This window comes from Phalangium opilio, unplaced genomic scaffold (assembly GCF_054372755.1).
Source record: "Phalangium opilio isolate 3A_F unplaced genomic scaffold, DU_Popi_V2 ptg000329l_1, whole genome shotgun sequence".
Classification (NCBI taxonomy): domain Eukaryota; kingdom Metazoa; phylum Arthropoda; class Arachnida; order Opiliones; family Phalangiidae; genus Phalangium; species Phalangium opilio.
The window spans coordinates 1101134-1118433 of record NW_028324226.1 but is presented as its reverse complement, the minus strand read 5'-3'; the positions used below and the strand labels follow the sequence as shown (position 1 = coordinate 1118433).

General features: G+C 37.6%; 2 long non-coding RNA genes across 3 annotated transcripts in view; one reads left to right on the top strand and one right to left on the bottom strand.

Moving 5' to 3' along the window:
- Positions 1-17300, bottom strand: part of LOC149610202 (uncharacterized) — a 168769-nt gene that overhangs the window by 17245 nt on the left and 134224 nt on the right. For both annotated transcript variants that reach the window (XR_016376602.1, XR_016376601.1), the window contains one exon: positions 175-278. This is a non-coding gene — a long non-coding RNA (uncharacterized LOC149610202). The remainder of the gene's footprint in view (positions 1-174; positions 279-17300) is intronic.
- On the top strand, positions 997-1600 carry LOC149610205 (uncharacterized). The gene is made up of 2 exons (XR_016376486.1): positions 997-1279; positions 1350-1600. It is a non-coding gene; the product is annotated as an uncharacterized LOC149610205 (long non-coding RNA).

Below are 17300 nucleotides of genomic sequence, written 5' to 3'. Positions count from 1 at the left end.
TTTTGGAAAAACCACTACGTTGCAATTTCGGTTGGTAAAGGGGTGAATTTATCTTACATCTTTCAGGAATATAAACTCAAATTTCATGGGAGGATGAAATTAATTCATACTTGTAGGAATTTTAAGAATTCTGGACTTATTTGTCTTATAAAGAGCGTATATATATTTTCTTACTTGAAATTTTTCTTGGGGAAAAAAACGTAAAAATTCCTTTATGCGCAGTCCATTATTTTCCTCCTTGAGGTCGTTTGTTTGTTCGTTCGTTCGTTTCCAAAAATCTAAAGAAAGCATAAAAAATCCACTTTAAAACAACTGGAAACAGGCATTACCAAGGAGATATGAACAGAAAAACATAATCTTATAAAAAAAAACACTCCTTATTAGAAAGGATTACTTTTACGTTCTACGTTGCATGGTTTCTAAACCCAAAGACAAGAGGAATTTTTTAATAATAACGAAGGGATATTTTCTATCTCTTTTTCTCCCATCGCGTTTCTATTTCTACAGGGTGTTTATGAAAGGTTCGTAATCTAAATTATGAGCGGGTGTTGTTCATTGGACGATTTCAAGTCAAAAATGTAACTTCTAAGACATTTTGATGTCCGGGCCACCCCGTTTTAAAGTTATGATTGGAGTATTTTTCGGTTGACCCCCTTAAATTTAATTAAAGAACTGATTTAGACAATGCTAATTTATATAAGGGGTCATCCGTAAAACTCTCCAATCATAACTTGAGCATTTTAAGGATAAATTCTTTTATAAATTAACGTTATCAAAATCAGTTTCTCAATTAAATTTATAAGGATTCATCCGCAAAACACTGCAATCATAACATAATTGTTTTACAAATGACCCCTTGAAAAAACTATCATTGTCTAAATCAGATTCTTAACTAATTAAATTTATTAGGGGTCATCCGTAAAATACTCAGATCATAACTCGAAAACGGTGGCCAGCGGACGCCAAAATGGTTCTCAACATTTTCGACTTAAAATCGCCAGGGGTAAATAACGAAAGGAGTTAGAGACGCTAGCTTCCGTAGTGTAGAATACAGTGGGACCTTGAAACGTCATAGAATTTGTAACTAACGTAGTGCCATCTTTGGAACTGTATTGTAAATAAGACCAGAACCTTAAAAGTTTTGCCTTAAAATCTCGCACCGCAAGGTATTCTGGGTAAAGTAAAATGGCGGGTGTCGATGTTGTGAAGTCGTCTCATAAATCAACCCAATATAGTTATTATATTCAATCGCGAGTAAACAGCGATTTAAAGAAGAAAGGTTAGTCAACAATTTGCAATTTGAAGCCGGGGAAATCCTCAAAATGTGTTCAAACTTGTTTTGCCGTAAGTGCGCGGTTACAGAGTCGGCCCAGTGAGCTAAGGCTTAGTGATTTTTCCGAGTCAGTGCCAGTGGGAACTGTGGGATCAGGATCATCGACTGTATCTGTGACTAAAGAAATTAAAACAACTAAAACTGTATTGAAGGATGCAAAAACGACTTTAATTCCATTTCATTATCGAAAAAGGAATTTACCAACTTTAAGATTGCATGTTTCTAATTCAAGTGCACCTTAATGAATAAACTTTACTCTAAGCCTAATTGTCACTTAGTCGTAAGCAGACGAACACTAGCAGACGAAAGTAGCAGACGAAAACTAGCAGACAGGAGGAAATCGATATCCCAGCATGACTTTCGAAACTTTGCTGCCACGCTATTGGTTGGAAAATATCATACTTATTTTGAATTATAGACGGCGCGACCGAGGCGTTTTCTCTTTTCTGTGTCTACGTTTGAAAGTCCCACTGTATTCTACACTACGGAAGCTAGCGTCTCTAACTCCTTTCGTTATTTACCCCTGAAATCGCATAAAAGAAAACACACCACTCATAACTTCTTACAAGTTACAACACCCTGTTTATACCATTTTCAATAAGCCTTGGTGAATATATCTATATTTTGTATTTATCTTAGTTTGGTTCGATTTACGGTATAAATATTGAGTTTTTTAAACCGATTCTCAGGTTGAACGCGACAAATAAGCTAGGGGTATCTTTATCCATTGACTATCTCATGGAAAAAAATCCTCTTAGAGAGAAAATAAAAATCACTTTTCCGTCTGACGAAATCCCAAAAGGGGAAAAAATGGGGGATGGGGGGAAACGCGCCAAGCTGAGTGGAGAAAAAAAATAATAAGAAATCAAAACAAGCCTGAGGCGGAAATCGAAAATATATTATTTTCGATTCACTTTACGGGATTATAGGCCAAGGTATAGTCTACCCACAATTCCCGGTTTTTTATTTATTTTTTTTCTCTCTCTCCATGAAAGGGCAAGATGGTACGGTTTTCTCAGTCTTAATCAAATCACGAAAAAATAACTGGTGCTACCAGACGTTTCTGATAGAAAGTTCATGAATTAAAGAAAATGTTTGTTTAGACAAAGTAACTAAATATTAATTAACTCCTAAACTAATCACCTAATCGCTTAATAATTAACACCATTGTATTCGATATAATTTAGGCTACGAATCGTCAAATTTTCATAAAAATAGACATACAAAATTTCGAGAAATTTGAAATTTTCTAACTATTTAACGCAATAAGCCTTGGGAAAAATTTGAAGAAATTTATTTATAAAAATTAAGTCATTTTTAATTATCTCCTAAACTAATTATGCGATTAATTAAAAACCAACACCATTATAATTGATATAGTTTTGGCTACGTTTGATCAAAGTTTCATAAAAATAGACAGACGCAATTTTGAGAAATTTAAGATTTTGTATGACAGCTCTAGGTCCTTCACTTATGTATAACTAAAAAAAATTATCTACAGAAATTAAGATAATTCAATTTATCTCCTAAACTAATTATCCGACTAATTAAATATTAACACCATTATATTCGTCATTATCTGGGCTACCTTTGATTATAGTTCCATAAAAATAGACACCAGCAATTTCTCGAAATTGCATGAAACTCTAAGTACATCGGGTGATAAACTTTGAAAGAATGGCTTAGTTCTTTTTTCCCCTTTCAATGTTTACTTTAACTTTGTAGGCACATGACGGTTTAAATCCGAACGTAAATACGAATCTTAGGGCGGGGTGGGGGCCCCAATATGCCCCGAGCTAATACTCTCCCAAGATTGTAGGGGGGGGGCACGGTTTACCTTTAGGCAATAAACTCTATTATATTTCCAATAACGCGTGTACTGATTTATAATAAACGGTAGATCGTTTAGTCTTCTCTCTCAAAAATAAATATCAAGGCGATAAAAATATACGACGGCCAAAAGTCATACTCGTAAAACAGAGCTCTATAGGTAAAGCTAAAAACGTGTCCTAGTCATCCACTTTGATTTCATTTTTATGGAGCTAAAGCGATATAAGTATTAATTAGGAAGATCGTTAATGATCCTGGATTTTTACCTCTCCGAGTGACGTATGTCACGGAGAGGTTCTAATTTCGACGTGTGTGTGTGTCTGTGTGTCTGTGTGTGTGTGTGTGTGTCTGTTGTTACACCCACGTGACCGCGTTCGCAGTTTCCAAATCGGAGCAAACGTGTTCGCCATTTCCGAACTGCTTTCACAGTCACGGAAATGGCTCCTTTACTTGAGTACTCACACCACCATCTTCTCGTCTTTGTCCATCCCACTTGGACACCAGTCTGTACTTACTGGCTTCTAATCACCACCATCTTTTGGTCTTCGTCCATCCCACATGGACACCAGTCTGCATTCATTGGCTTCTACTCACCACCATCTTCTGGTCTTCGTCCATTCCACTTGGACACCAGTCTGTACATACTGGCTTCTAATCACCACCATCTTCTGGTCTTCGTCCATTCCACTTGGACACCAGTCTGTACACCTGGCTTCTACTCCATCGTCATCGTTGGGTTTAAGACATTCGCGGCGATCAGCTAGGGTTACGAGAAACGTCTAGCCTCCCTAGGGTGGGTTGTCCACCAATGGTTTTCGCAATTGCGGTTGTTCTTGCTTTTAGCTGTAGTTCGACACCCTTATATACTACCTATTTGAGTAAGGTAATGCAACCGGCGTATGCTTCATTTCAAACGCCAATATTAGTCAAGTCTCTCAAGAATGTCTAATTGTTCTTTATCAACGCGATTTAACGCTCAATAAGGCGAACAACTAACGAAGAAAATATTTAATATTAATTATATTTATTTTAATATTTAAGATAATCTTGTTTCTCAACTCAAAATTAAAACGGAAAGAGTTAAAAAGCAGTCTATGTTTTAGTCTGTGTATGTCCGTCCGTTAGTGCATCGCGTTAGCAGTTCGCTTTGTTTTGTGGAAAGAAATCCTACAAAACCTTAATATTTGGTTTTCTCATAATGTATAATTAATATATGGAAATATTTTTCGTAATTTCGATGCCTTTAGTGGTTTTGTAGCTATAAAGCTCTGTTTCATTTTGATATCCCAAGAACCTTTTTTAATATTATTATTTGAAATCGATGTTTATATATTACTTAAGCTATACTACATCTGTTTATAGCATAATCCTTTCTAAAGTGATTTCAAGAAGAACGTTACTATATTGGTCAAATGAACTTTCATTTGTCAATAGGCCTAGTGAACCATAAAGTAAACGCTAGGTTTTCGTTTTTGTAATGCAGAGACATTAACGGTTCAGAGTGAGCCGAAAGTTAATTACACTTTTAAATAATCAGGCTAAGATTTTATAATCATGGTGGAAGTCTGGGCCGCGTTGAGCAGAACTCAGCGCTGTTAGCAGTGTCTTACAGAACGGGATTTTGGTTATGAATTTTGACGGCACGGTGCTCAGCGTTGAGCCAGCGCGGTCACCAAAGAAAATAGTCGGGTTTTTGGATAACGTGACGTAAAACGCGTAGTTCTCAGCTTGGCGAAAAAAACATGGAGGAATTAATACAAATAGCTCTTGCTGATTCTGATCATAGAGACTAGAAACCCCAAGGAGTGGCAGGAATGCCTCAACTTGTTGCCCTTTTTCATGGTACACGGCGACTTCCGCTAAGCAAAATTAAACGGGCCGGAAGCTCTCATGTACCAATTTATGAGCAACATATTATTTGCGCTTGTAGAGCGGGGGACCTGCCACTCCTTGGGGTTTCTAGTCTCTATGTTCTGATGGGACTATAGCTATTTATTTGACGTGAAACCAGTTGATCACGCGAGAATTTTAAGAGATATGTTAGTTTCTATGTTTAATTATAAAAGTTGTTCTTATCTATCTCCATAAATATGTTATCATACAATTTTTGTTAAGCCTTTGTACCTTGCACGCTTTATTGCGCTAGCTTCATTTTTAAAACACCGATGACCGGAGAAAAGCTATGACGACAGATCTCACCGGTAAACGTTTTCCAAAATCCGCTGTCTTTTTTGGTGAGCTCTGCTGAACGCAGCCCAGATCAGTGAAAGGTCTGATCGTAATCGGATTATAGCTTCGTGTTATCATGATTTTAATGGTGCACGTTTACTTTCAGTGTGTGTAGCCACAAATTAGCTTTGGTGTTATGTAACTTTAATCGTCATGTTGACAAACTAAAAAAATTGTTGAGGTGAAAGGAGAGGATAGTGTTTACATGGCAACCCTGTTGTGAATATGGCTTTGAACATAGAGGGTATACAGTTGACGAGTAGCAAATTGGGCCTTTACAAACACGTAAAGGTAATATCCCTCCAAAGTTTTATCTCTTCATTTCCCGTTTTCCCCCATCGGATGATTTTAATGTGTACAAGTATATACTTATTGGATGTAAAATGTCGTCTGATTTACAGTATATTTTCTATGCTTTGTATACTGCTTTAATATTTCATAAATTTTAACTTCAGTATTTGTTCATAAAAAAAATAAACATTTCCATAACTGGGTAAATAAGTTTGTAGGTAGTCCTTCTCTTGACTCGGAGAGGTAATATTTTGGTTTTCCCAACTTGTTTTAATATAATATAATCAAAGATTACACTGCCATAAAAGGTGTTCAAATATCAGAAGTTCTCCAAAGATAAAGTTTGAAATTACAAGCAATCTAAGAATGAATTTAGCTATACCATTCATGATCATACATGGAACTTGAGGTAATAACTAAACTTGATCAAGGAAGAGCAAGCTACCATTAAAGATGAGTAAATTTAATCTTGAAGAATCTAGCACGAAGGAACTAATTTGTTCATATTCTTTTTCATAAGCTTTTTCGACGTCATCTTTAAACATATTCCATACACATCGAATCCAGCCACCAATTACAAACCTTTCTTTTTAAAATTTAATTTTAAACATTGTCAGAACTTTCGCTAATAAACTAACGGACATATTTTCTCCGGAGGGTAAAAAAAACTGTCATTTTAGTTAGCGAGTAAACCCCAGCATAAAATCTAATTACCAGAATTTTAATACCAACAGAAAGAAGAAGCGTGACGTCAAAGAAGGTTCCCAGAAGAGCCTGTGCCCTGTAGTCCATCACTGTTTCTTATTTTGTCACGATAATAAAATTCAAAAACTCACAACAACAAGAAGAAGAAGCTGCACGTAGATTACAAAGCTTCGCTAAGCCTTGTTTTAAAATATGAAATTGATTCGCACGCGCTTTAAAACTTCGCAAGGTCACGTGATTTAATGTAAAGAAAAACTTCGGTACTAGGCCTAGCCTTTATTTTTGAATTTTGAAATTTCGCGCGCATTAGCAACTGAAAAGCCACGTGAGGAATATTGCACGCTCGTATAAAACGTTCAGAAATCGTAATATCACTGGATCAAGAAGTTATATCAGTATCTCAGAGAGAAGGTATAAGATGCCTTTGTATTCGCGCGCCACAGTCTCAGTCCCCCTTTCAAAATACAAGGGGGGAAGTAAAAGGAGGCGCCGGGCGCCTCTCCTCAGTCGGAAAATATGACTGTAATTTTCGTCACTCGCGTCGTCGCGCTGACGTGAGTTTTCAAGAACCAATGAGATGCTGGTTGTAATTTAGAGACGGGGATTGACTCCGGACCTACGTTTGGACTGGAGATAAAGCTGGAAGTCTGGCGAATTTATACCTTCTCTCTGAGATACTAGATATAACTTCTTGACTGGATTAAAAAATTTCGGAAAGCCTTTGTTTTTGCTAGTTTTAAATTTTGAAATTTCGCCAGCTTTAAACTTCAACATCAGATAGAGTCATGACACGTGAGCAATATCGCTGCCTCGTATTTAGCGCGAGGCTTCACTAAAAGCTAATACACGCTCAGAAATTAGCAATTCCATTAGAGTTTGACGGAGGATCAAATATACTCTTATTCAAATGAATCTCCAAATTATAAGTTGGATGATGGCTAAGAAGGCGAGAGCGTGTATAGTGATGAAAATAAATAACTTAAGAGCGCGTTTTAATTCATCCTAGCAGAGCTCTCTTCGCCGGAAAGTGACAAACGACGAGGAAAAGCGAGAAACACGGCCATTAGTCGAGTAAGCGAGCGTGTACGCCACTAATATTCCAAGAGAGAGAGAGATATCCTGTCTTCTACAAATCCTGATGAAGATGTCTACGAAAACGTTTCCATCTAAGGATTCGCAAGCTAAAGTCCTCTCTCGTCCTCTCTTAATGGATAGGGATGGATTTCCAGACCAAATATTAAAATAACTAAACACTTCATCTCACCATGAAAATTCCAAACGAATGTACGCGATATTAAAGTCCATCTTCGCGCAACTCCCCTTATTAAAAATCATTGAAAACTCAAAATAGGATGCTTATTTTGAAAGCACGCATCGTCGCCTATCTCTTACGACATTCGGTAATTGCACCAAGTTTTATAATAAAGCCATCTTAATTTCTATTTGAAACGATTAAACGCGCGAGTACCTTTGAACTTAATAGCAATTTGGGAATGCTCCCTATAATTCTAGAGTAGAGAGAGAGAGAGAGAGGATGGGAGAGGGTGAAAGAGGGAATGAAAGGCCCTCTTACGTAAACTAACTGACCATAAACAAATTAGGGTTTCCGAAATTAGAGTGGGAATAAATACAACTTTCCATCCCCCCTTTTACACGTCCCTAAGTAAGCCTATACATATTTCCATTTAATAAACTAAATGCATTCCATACATATATATACTCTATACAATTAGGGATGGGTGCTGGGACAAAATTCCTTAATTCTTCCAAGACGTTTTAAAAGTACATATACTGAAAGCCTGTACTATAACTCAAGAGCGACTGAAAGAGAAGGGTGCGAAAATTTGGAGGAATTAGCCGACGCAATAAGTGACTATTTAAAGAGGAAGAGAAATAAGAGTGTCGTCCCCCTCCCCATCTTCTCTCTCTCTCTCCTCTTCCATCTATCCTTCTTCAAGTTCTCTTTTAATATAAGCGGTTCTGGGAAGGATGAAGAGAGAAATCTCCATCCTTGGCACGTACCAATAATTAATTATAGCACGTGCATCTCTACTCTTCCTTAGTCTGCGGAGGAGGATGATGGGGTGAGGGGGGTGTAAGGGGTCAAGAACACTAAAATATTTTCTTAAGAATCGTTTTCCCTTCAACTCTTTAGTTTCGCGCCTCGTTTCAAGCTCCACCCTTTTCCACCAGATTTCCAATCGAGTGGCCCTCTGTCTTCTAAAGTCTTTCCACCATCTTTTCTATCCCCATTGTTCAACTTAAAATCGTGTATGAGGAAGTATCTGTATGAATTTACGAACAAGTTGAGTTATACAGGTGTTGTTGATAAGCCTGACGTAAATGGAAGGGTGCATGTGTTATTTGGGTCAAACTGAGTAGAAAAGGTCATAGAACATGAGGGTCTGCAACGTTTAGTTATGGAGATATGGGTTCCCAAACATTGATAGGGCTCTAAAACCAGGACACAGTCACACATGTGGAGAAAGACATATCAGTCTTCGATAATCTTCAATCTAAGAATATTATTGAACCTTTATCTAGCCAAAGTGGGTATAAAAGTGGAGCAAAGTAAAGCTATTTACACCATATGTGGGACTATTTCCTTGTTTTAGGGGCCAATCAATGTTTGTGAGCCCATATCTCCGTGACTAATTGTCGTAGACCCCCCCCCCCTTGTTCTTTGACACTTTCCACTCCATTGGACGCAAAGAACACACACATTAATTTATGGCAGACTTATCAGAAACTCCTCCCCCCCGTATTCACCAAAGAAATATTATTGGAAGAATTGAATAAATTCAAGGGACTAAGAAAGGATGGAGGATATACCTTCCTTAAGATGGTTTCGTTGATTAATTTAAGATGAACAGAGGATCTAAGAAATACGCCAAGATTATAAAGAGGGATGAAATCCCTTGAGTTCTTCTGAAATCTTTCGCGGACTCCCGCCTGCCTGCCTGCCTGCCTGTCTTTTATTCCAGTATCTCCTGAAGGCTTTAGGCTATAGGCTATTTTTAAAACGCGAGTAAACGCTTTTAAATCTTCTTCTATCTTCCTCTTTCTCCTGGTGGTAGCCAACCATCTTATATTTCCTCTCTTTCTCTAGCTCTGGATCTCGTCTGGTCTGGTTTCATCCCTTCTTAAAGAAGATGGCCGGAGGATGGACTGAGATTTCAGGGATGGGAGAAAAAAAGGTTCTCTAAACTAAGATAATTATCTTTCAAGTAGTTCCCAAGATATTTCCATTTTCTTTGTTTCCTTTTCAATCGAATTCAAAGAGATTGGAAGCGCAGGAGGAAGGAAGGGAAGTAGTATTTCTCGCTAGTCTTATACTTTCTCTCTCTCTCTCTCTCTCTCTCTTTCTCTCTCTCTCTCTCTCTCTGTCTCTCTCTCAATTTTACACCTCAATCCACTTTTATTAAAAAAACAAATCCGCCGTGAGTTTCAGGAGAAACTGCACTTTTCTTAAATAAAATAATAAAAAAAAGAGTTTAAGAAATTCAACGGACAATTCAACCATCTTAAGAACTTTTCTCCTCGCTTCTTTCATTTTTAAAAACACACAATAGGAGAAATTGGAATTAATATGTACGTATTTCTTGGAAATTTTACTAAATTAAAAATATATTTGCTTCCGAATTTACAGTTTCTAATGTAGGTTCTTACTAAAGGAAGCTAGGATGCTGTATATAAAGAGTTTTATAGTTGATAGGAATAACTATAGGAAATGACAAGATGGACAAGGAGACATTTACGATAGGGGTGGTGGAATGGATGCCGTGAATGTGATTGGAGGAAGCGCTACAAAAGCGGAAATAGCCACCGGAAGTTCCGCGTCTTTCTAATGGAACAAAGCCGGAACACACTCCCGCTCTCTTCGTGCATGCATTGCAAACCCACCCAAAGAAAAGAGAAAAATCAGTGTATTCGGTAGTCAGTCCATAATATACTCTTCCAAAAGACACCAGACTACCAACCCTCTCTCTCTCTCTAAATGCAGTCTTATATAATGACATTGACACTGCAACCCATCTAAAGAGGGAAAGTGAAATCCGATATCCATTAAACTGAAGTCTAAGATGGAAATCACAAACAGTATAGCTTGATTTTGCTTGGACTGCAAACAAGATATCAGTATCACTAAATTAAATTATACAAGTATAAACAAGCAATGATGACCTTAGGCCTTTCAGAAAAGGCTTAGGGACTAAGGGTAACATGTTTTGAAGGTCCTGCGCACGCGCATGAACGTGAAGCTTTTGGCATAAGATACTGTGAGCAAGTGATTCGACGGAACTGAACTGGCTCGAGGAAAACTGGTCATTGGACCTTTCACCCATTAATCCTTTCGCCTAGGCCTATTTACTTCAAATGTTTACCTTCCAAATGAAGGTATCAACTGTCGAATTGGAAATAGCCTTTTCCCGCCATTTGCAGTGTTGCCGATATAAAGAAAGTTACCCCCGCTCCTTAAGGAAAGGCTAACCCATTCTATAGGGTGCGGCTGTGGGGAGGGTATGGAAGGTTACGCGTAAAGGATAGAAGGGTCGGCTCTTTTTTCTTAACAGTTATTTGTCACGAATAGGTCTATAGCCGGAATAACTTGATTTGTAGTTAGGAATAGAGCGCGAGACGCGATCTGACAACCTTATTTGTTCGGCAACTCCTTATTTAGAGGGTAAAAACCAGAAACAGATCTGCCGCTAGTTTTTATTGATCGAGTTTGTATACGACGGCCGCTAACTGAAGAAAATAAGGCTCTTTTAATGGACAATTCTAATCCTAGGAAACGGGAGGACGTAATAAAAACCCCCACGTAGAAAAAAGAACGGCGAGCTCTTCGGCTAATTAAAGAACAGACTCATTTGTTTCGACATGATAAGTTAAGCCAAGCACGATAGCAAACGCCCCACCCTCTTTACTAACAATTCTATTATCTTATATACAGGGTGTTTCTGATAAGTCTGCCATAAATTAAATGGTCAAACTGAGAGTGGAAAGTTCATCAAAGAACATGGGGTTCAATGGGGCTCACAAAAACAAGGAAACACCCTGTATATCTAAAGAGACTGGGAAATAAGTAGACAATGTTATTCGAATATGGCGAAAGGTTCCTTTGATCTTTAAGAATAAAAAGTGTTTAAATTAACTTTTTAGAACCCCTATGGTTTATGCAAATACTTTAAATTAAAAATTATATAACGCCTGAATTGCCAAAACGGGCAAAGCACTGGTGTATACGGGTGAATACCAAACAAAGGGGGAAAATCTAATTTCTTTCTTTTTTTTTAAATAAATGGATTTAAAGCATTTCCCCAAAAGCAGTTAATTTATCGGTTAGTCTACTTAATATTTAAATAATTTAGAACTTAATAATAAATGAATGTAGTGTGTATGTTTTCCTACCGCAATTTTTGATATTATTTTGGAAATGCAGTTTCTATTCGCTGTCCGAGATATCTCGGAAACAAACAAACGAAACCCTAGTAGTAAAAAAAAAAAAGAAAACAGACAGAAGACAAGACATCCTCGTATATTTCGTAAAACGTCTTCCCATTTCTCGCAAAATGACATCTGCTTATAGGAATGCTTGGGGGCAAAAATACTCCCCCTTTTCCTGGCTAAAGAAAGAAACTACTACAACGAATAAAAATGGGGGTCGAAAAAACAAAAAAAGCTGAAGCTATCTTCCAGAAAAAAAAAGAGAATTCTTTCTCCTCTACAACCCTGTTTAAAGGAAAGAGCCAAAAAATCATCCCCTCGCAACTTCTCCGGGAAAAGGGATGAGGGAAGTAGAAGAAGAAGAAGAGCAAGAGCAAAGCGGAAAAACGTAAACTCGACGACTTTTCTGGAATGAAAAGGATCGAGCTAAAACAGAGCATCAACCAAACGCCACCACGAATGACCCAAACTATAGGTCCGCTATAAATCGAAGTACATCATACGGAGTATTGTTAAAAAAAACGTCGTCATACAGGTTAAACTACATGGATAGTGTCAAAGAACATGAGGTCAACAACGTTCTTAGACTGAAGTTTCCATTGTTTTAGGGCCAATCAATGTTTAGGAGCAAATAACTAAATGTTGAAGACCCCCATGTTCTTTCACACTTTCCACTCAGTTTGACCATAAGTTCATAAAATATGTTCCATAAATTTGTCCCTGGTTACAAACTGGAGCTTGTCATGAAGTGACGTAGGTCATAGATTCTCGTAAAGTAACGCCAGATGAGGTTTAGTACAGACTAAATAGGAATATGGACTGTAAAACAGTGTGTAGTCAATTCTCGCTTGTCGTTCTCGAATTAGCTCGAGCTGTAAGTCTAGCATTATTGTCATAATTATGGAACATATTTTATAAACTTATGGTTTGACCCAAAGAACACGGCCTTTAATTTACGACAGACTTATCAGAAACACCCCGTGTTTACGGTGCGGGGTATTGTTTTAATTTTAAACAAGTGGGTACTTTGAATGATGGGCATCTGTGTGGAAGATTTAGTAGGGTAGGGACGCTTGCTCGGGATTCCGGGAGGATGAAGAGTTTCACTCAAAAGGGGTGTAAAGCTATCTATAGCTTTGGATGCTGCAAAGTTTTGAGGAAAAGGTTTTTGGAGTTATTTCCCTGGCGTTTTCAAAATGCCATTTGCGGGGATGACACGATCCATTCCGGCGATCCAAGAGCGAGGATGCTCTTTTCTTCTTCTCTCCCTCCCTCCCTCCTCCCACTTTTTAGTAATTCCATTCAACGCCCCCTGCCGACGATTTCGTTACGTATATAGCTCTCGCGCAGAAAGCTTTTATTTCAAATTCGGACACGATATTAAAAAGCTTTATATCATTCTCAACAACCAGCTCTAGCCAAATATACCTTACACTTTCATGAATATTTCGTCAAAAACATACTCTCATAACCTTATAGTTTTCCAATATCCCGTATATTTTATATAATATTCATGTTAGATTTGAATTAATTAAAATTTATTACGTTACACTTATACCGGTAGAGTTTCGCAAATAATTAATTTAATTTTCCTCTTTTTAATTCAGGAAGGGGGGGGGGAATATTTTCAGGAAGTCGGTACCAATAATTTTCAAGGAGTTTAATATACGTGACAAAATCGAGTTTTCGTTTTAAGTTTTAAGTTTTAAATGTGAAATTCGTAAACTAAAATTGTATTGACCTTTACCAAATATTTTTCCAAGATATTTTTCCTCGGAAAAGATGCAATAATATTTGAAAAATAGCGAATGCATTTTAGTCCGAAAATGCATGGTATTGTTTACTTTATGGGCAAGCGAGTAAATTCCCAAATCCCAATAGTTTGCGGCGAACCGAAGATCTTTACAAAGCAAACGCTTTTATCGCTGACAAAATAAACAACGAGTATCATGCACCATCCCTGCATGGCTTTAATTTAAGGATGGAATATATATATTTTTGATAGAAGAGTGCCGCGTGGATGCGGAGGAGTTGGCGACGTTCTTGGACGTATTTCGTCAAGGACATGAAATTTTTATATATCTCATAGCTCTCTGTATAAGCAAATATGATAGCAATCGTCTAAAGTAGAGAAAGCGCGCTATGCTTAAAGTGTACTCTTATACTTTATCGAATCTTTAGGGATTTTATAAGAGAGATGGGAAAAGTTTTAGCATCTCTCCTATAGGGAAGCTGCAGAGGGGATGACATAATCGGGATGGAGTAAGGGAATTGTGAGTAAAACGTCTTCGATCTTTCCGAACTCACTCTCTCTCTCTCTCGCTGAAAATCGAAGAGGTTTTTTAACGCATAGGAAAAGTATCTTAGTCGGGATGTCGCCTAAAACCGCGGGACCAGCCAGTCCAGCCTCTTACCATCCTTGTCCCTTCATCATTCCGACTCGAATCCCCCGGGGATCGTCTGAACGTCGACCGCTAATGGACCGACCGACCGCTTCGCTTCTCTGCTAGCTACACTCGATATTTGTTCCGCGGCAATTCGCTTTAGTACAAGTATACGCCTCAAACTACTACTACCACTACTCTATCTATACTCAAGAATCTATCCTCCATGGAGATATCGGACACTTTAGATAAAATAAAAAAAAAGTCTCTAGGTAAACGTTTACTTGAAGGTATGCAAGTATCCAATCCCTTTATATACATTTATACGTATATATCCGACCCGTCACTCTCCAATTTCATTTCGAAAGTTCGCGATCGAATCCTTCTGTTTGCTTCTATATATATCTATATATATTTCTACCAACCAACCAACTTTCGACTGCATCTGACCAAAGGTCACTATTGACTATTGACTTATAAAAGAAAATGGGAACTATGATGCAAAGTTATCAAACGCCCCTATCCCCCCACCTCTCCAATAATTTTTGCTTTAATGAAATAAATAAATTGATTGATTGAGTGTGTCTTGAAAAATTGGTAAATACCTTTTAGGGCGGTCGCTATGGACATTTAATTTGTTAAGAAAACAAAACCAATATAAAGAATGATAAAGAAGAATGGGATGGGAAGGAGAAGGAGAGGCCCAACCGTCAGAGTGATCGTTTCATTTTGGCCGGAAACAATCGTATTAACGAGAAAGAGGGGGCTCTTTCCTTAGCCCCCCGCTTTGCTACGTTCATCCGCGAAGAGTTTGATTTGTGACTACACTGAGAATCGCCCTATTCGTTTGGATAGCGAAGGGAACGAAAAAAAAAATGCATCTAAACGCGTTCGTATCATAACCAAAGTTCACTAAAGATTATATGTATTTTTACGACAAAGAAGGTCCTGGTACAACCTTTAACGTATTGAATATTCGAATTGAATCGATATATAAGTAAGGAATGGGTAAAAGAGCGGCGAATGTCACGGTCACGTATGAATCTCTAGCAATGAGAAATGGCCTGAGAAAAGGTTACTACACGCTCGTGTAGTAAGAGTGAAGCCAGCGAACTGGGAAGGGAGAAAGAAAAAAACACAGGAGTATCTCAGTAGCGAGCGGACTGTCAAAATGTCTCGCTTACTTCAATATGCTTTGGTGCGAAGAAGAATCCATTTCAGCCGCCAAATATCAGTGCTTTTTTTTCTTCTTTACCTCGGACACACTATTCTATGAGCAAAAACACGCCGTCGACCTATCTCCAGAGACTCTACACACATCGCTGGAGCTCCTTGGTAACAAGAAATATATTGGTGTTTATTTCTCCTATAAGATCCGCTCGTTCTTTGGGAAAGCCGAAATAGGAGGCTATTTAAACGTCAATCTAGATGTTCTGGAAACTGAACTCTAGCTAGGACAGTAGCATGGAAAAAAATGAGGGCATATCACGGTGGCGCAAGGTTTCTAATAAATGTCTGTCTGTACCGATATACAAACACTAAAAAAAAGTAGAACTTGATATATTTATATAAAAAACTTCCCAATATTTTGGGTAGAACCGGTAAATACTACTCTATGAGAGTTGATATTAATTTTCGTCTACCACGTCTTCTGACGGTTCATATACAGGGTGTTTCTGATATGTCTGCGGTAAATTAAAGGAGATGATCTTTAGATGATTTTGAGTCGAAAGCGTACCGTCCGGGACACTGTTTTGAAGTTATGATTGGAGTATTTTACAGATGACCCCTTAAATTTAGTTAAGAAACTGAAAGACAATGATTTATAATTTAATTAAGGGGTCAACCGCAAAATTCTACAAACATAACTCGAAAATAGTGACCCGGACGACAGACTGTCAACTCGATTAGCCCAAAGAACATCCCCCTTAACTTATGGCAGACTTAACAGAAACATCCTGTATATATTTACATATATTTGAAGAGCAACGAAAAATATCTGGATCATTTTTTATTTTATTTTATTTACTTTACCTCTAAATTTAAATTATCTAGGTTAAATAAATAAAGTTTGACGGATTTAATACTTTAATAAACACAGTGGGGAAATATCCCAATTGACCAAAATGGGAAAGGATGTCGACGGAGAATATATTTCCGGAGTAGAAACAAAAGGAGAAAGAGAGAAAGAGAGAGAAAAAGGAGAGGAAATTGCGAATCTACGATAGAGAAAGAGAAAACAGAGAACGAATTCGACGAGGAAGTTCGAGGAAAACTAATACGGACCTTTAAAACTAAAAGGCAAAACGGGGAACGACAAGTAAACTCCATTGAAACGAAAAGAGTTAACTTCCGCCAAGGCCTATTTGTTTCTCTTCCCTATATCCTTCTCTTACTTCCTCTTTTGTTTGCATAAACACGAGAAGACAAAGCGGGCGAAGTAACGCACGTGTTGTAGTTTTGGGAGAGAGACCTTCTCAATTAATATTCGCGTACTGGTATATGGACCCCAAGAAACTTCCACTTCTAATAACAACAAGTACAGTTCATACCAGACCCTAACGAAAACCCAAACTGATAATGATCGTATGAAGAAGATACTGCGATCAGGATTTAATTAAAATTGTTTTAGAATTGTTGGTATATACGCAACAGCTTGTTTCCTTTCAAAATAGCCAATGGTCAAAGGAAGGAGAATACCTATAGCAAAGTCTCCTAACAGAAATAAAAGGAAGATTGAATAAATTACAAGTTCAGAATATAAAATATGTATTCCACGCGTTTCAAAGATAAGAATGTAAATATAAAAAAAATTCTTCGACTTTTCTTTTTCTAGTTCATATTGATGCACGAAAACGAAAAAAAAAGAAAAACGTTTATTTTCTTTGGAAAAACTATTTGAATTTTGAGAGTTTTTCTACTCCAACGTATATATACGAAATGGCGAAGTCGAGAGCAAACACTATGGGAGATAGCCAATAGAAACGCGCGTCTCTAAGAAAGAATTGGATGGGGAACAAGAAAAAATAAAGGTAACTTATATATGAGAAGAAAGAATGGGAAGAGGAGAGACAGAGAGCGAG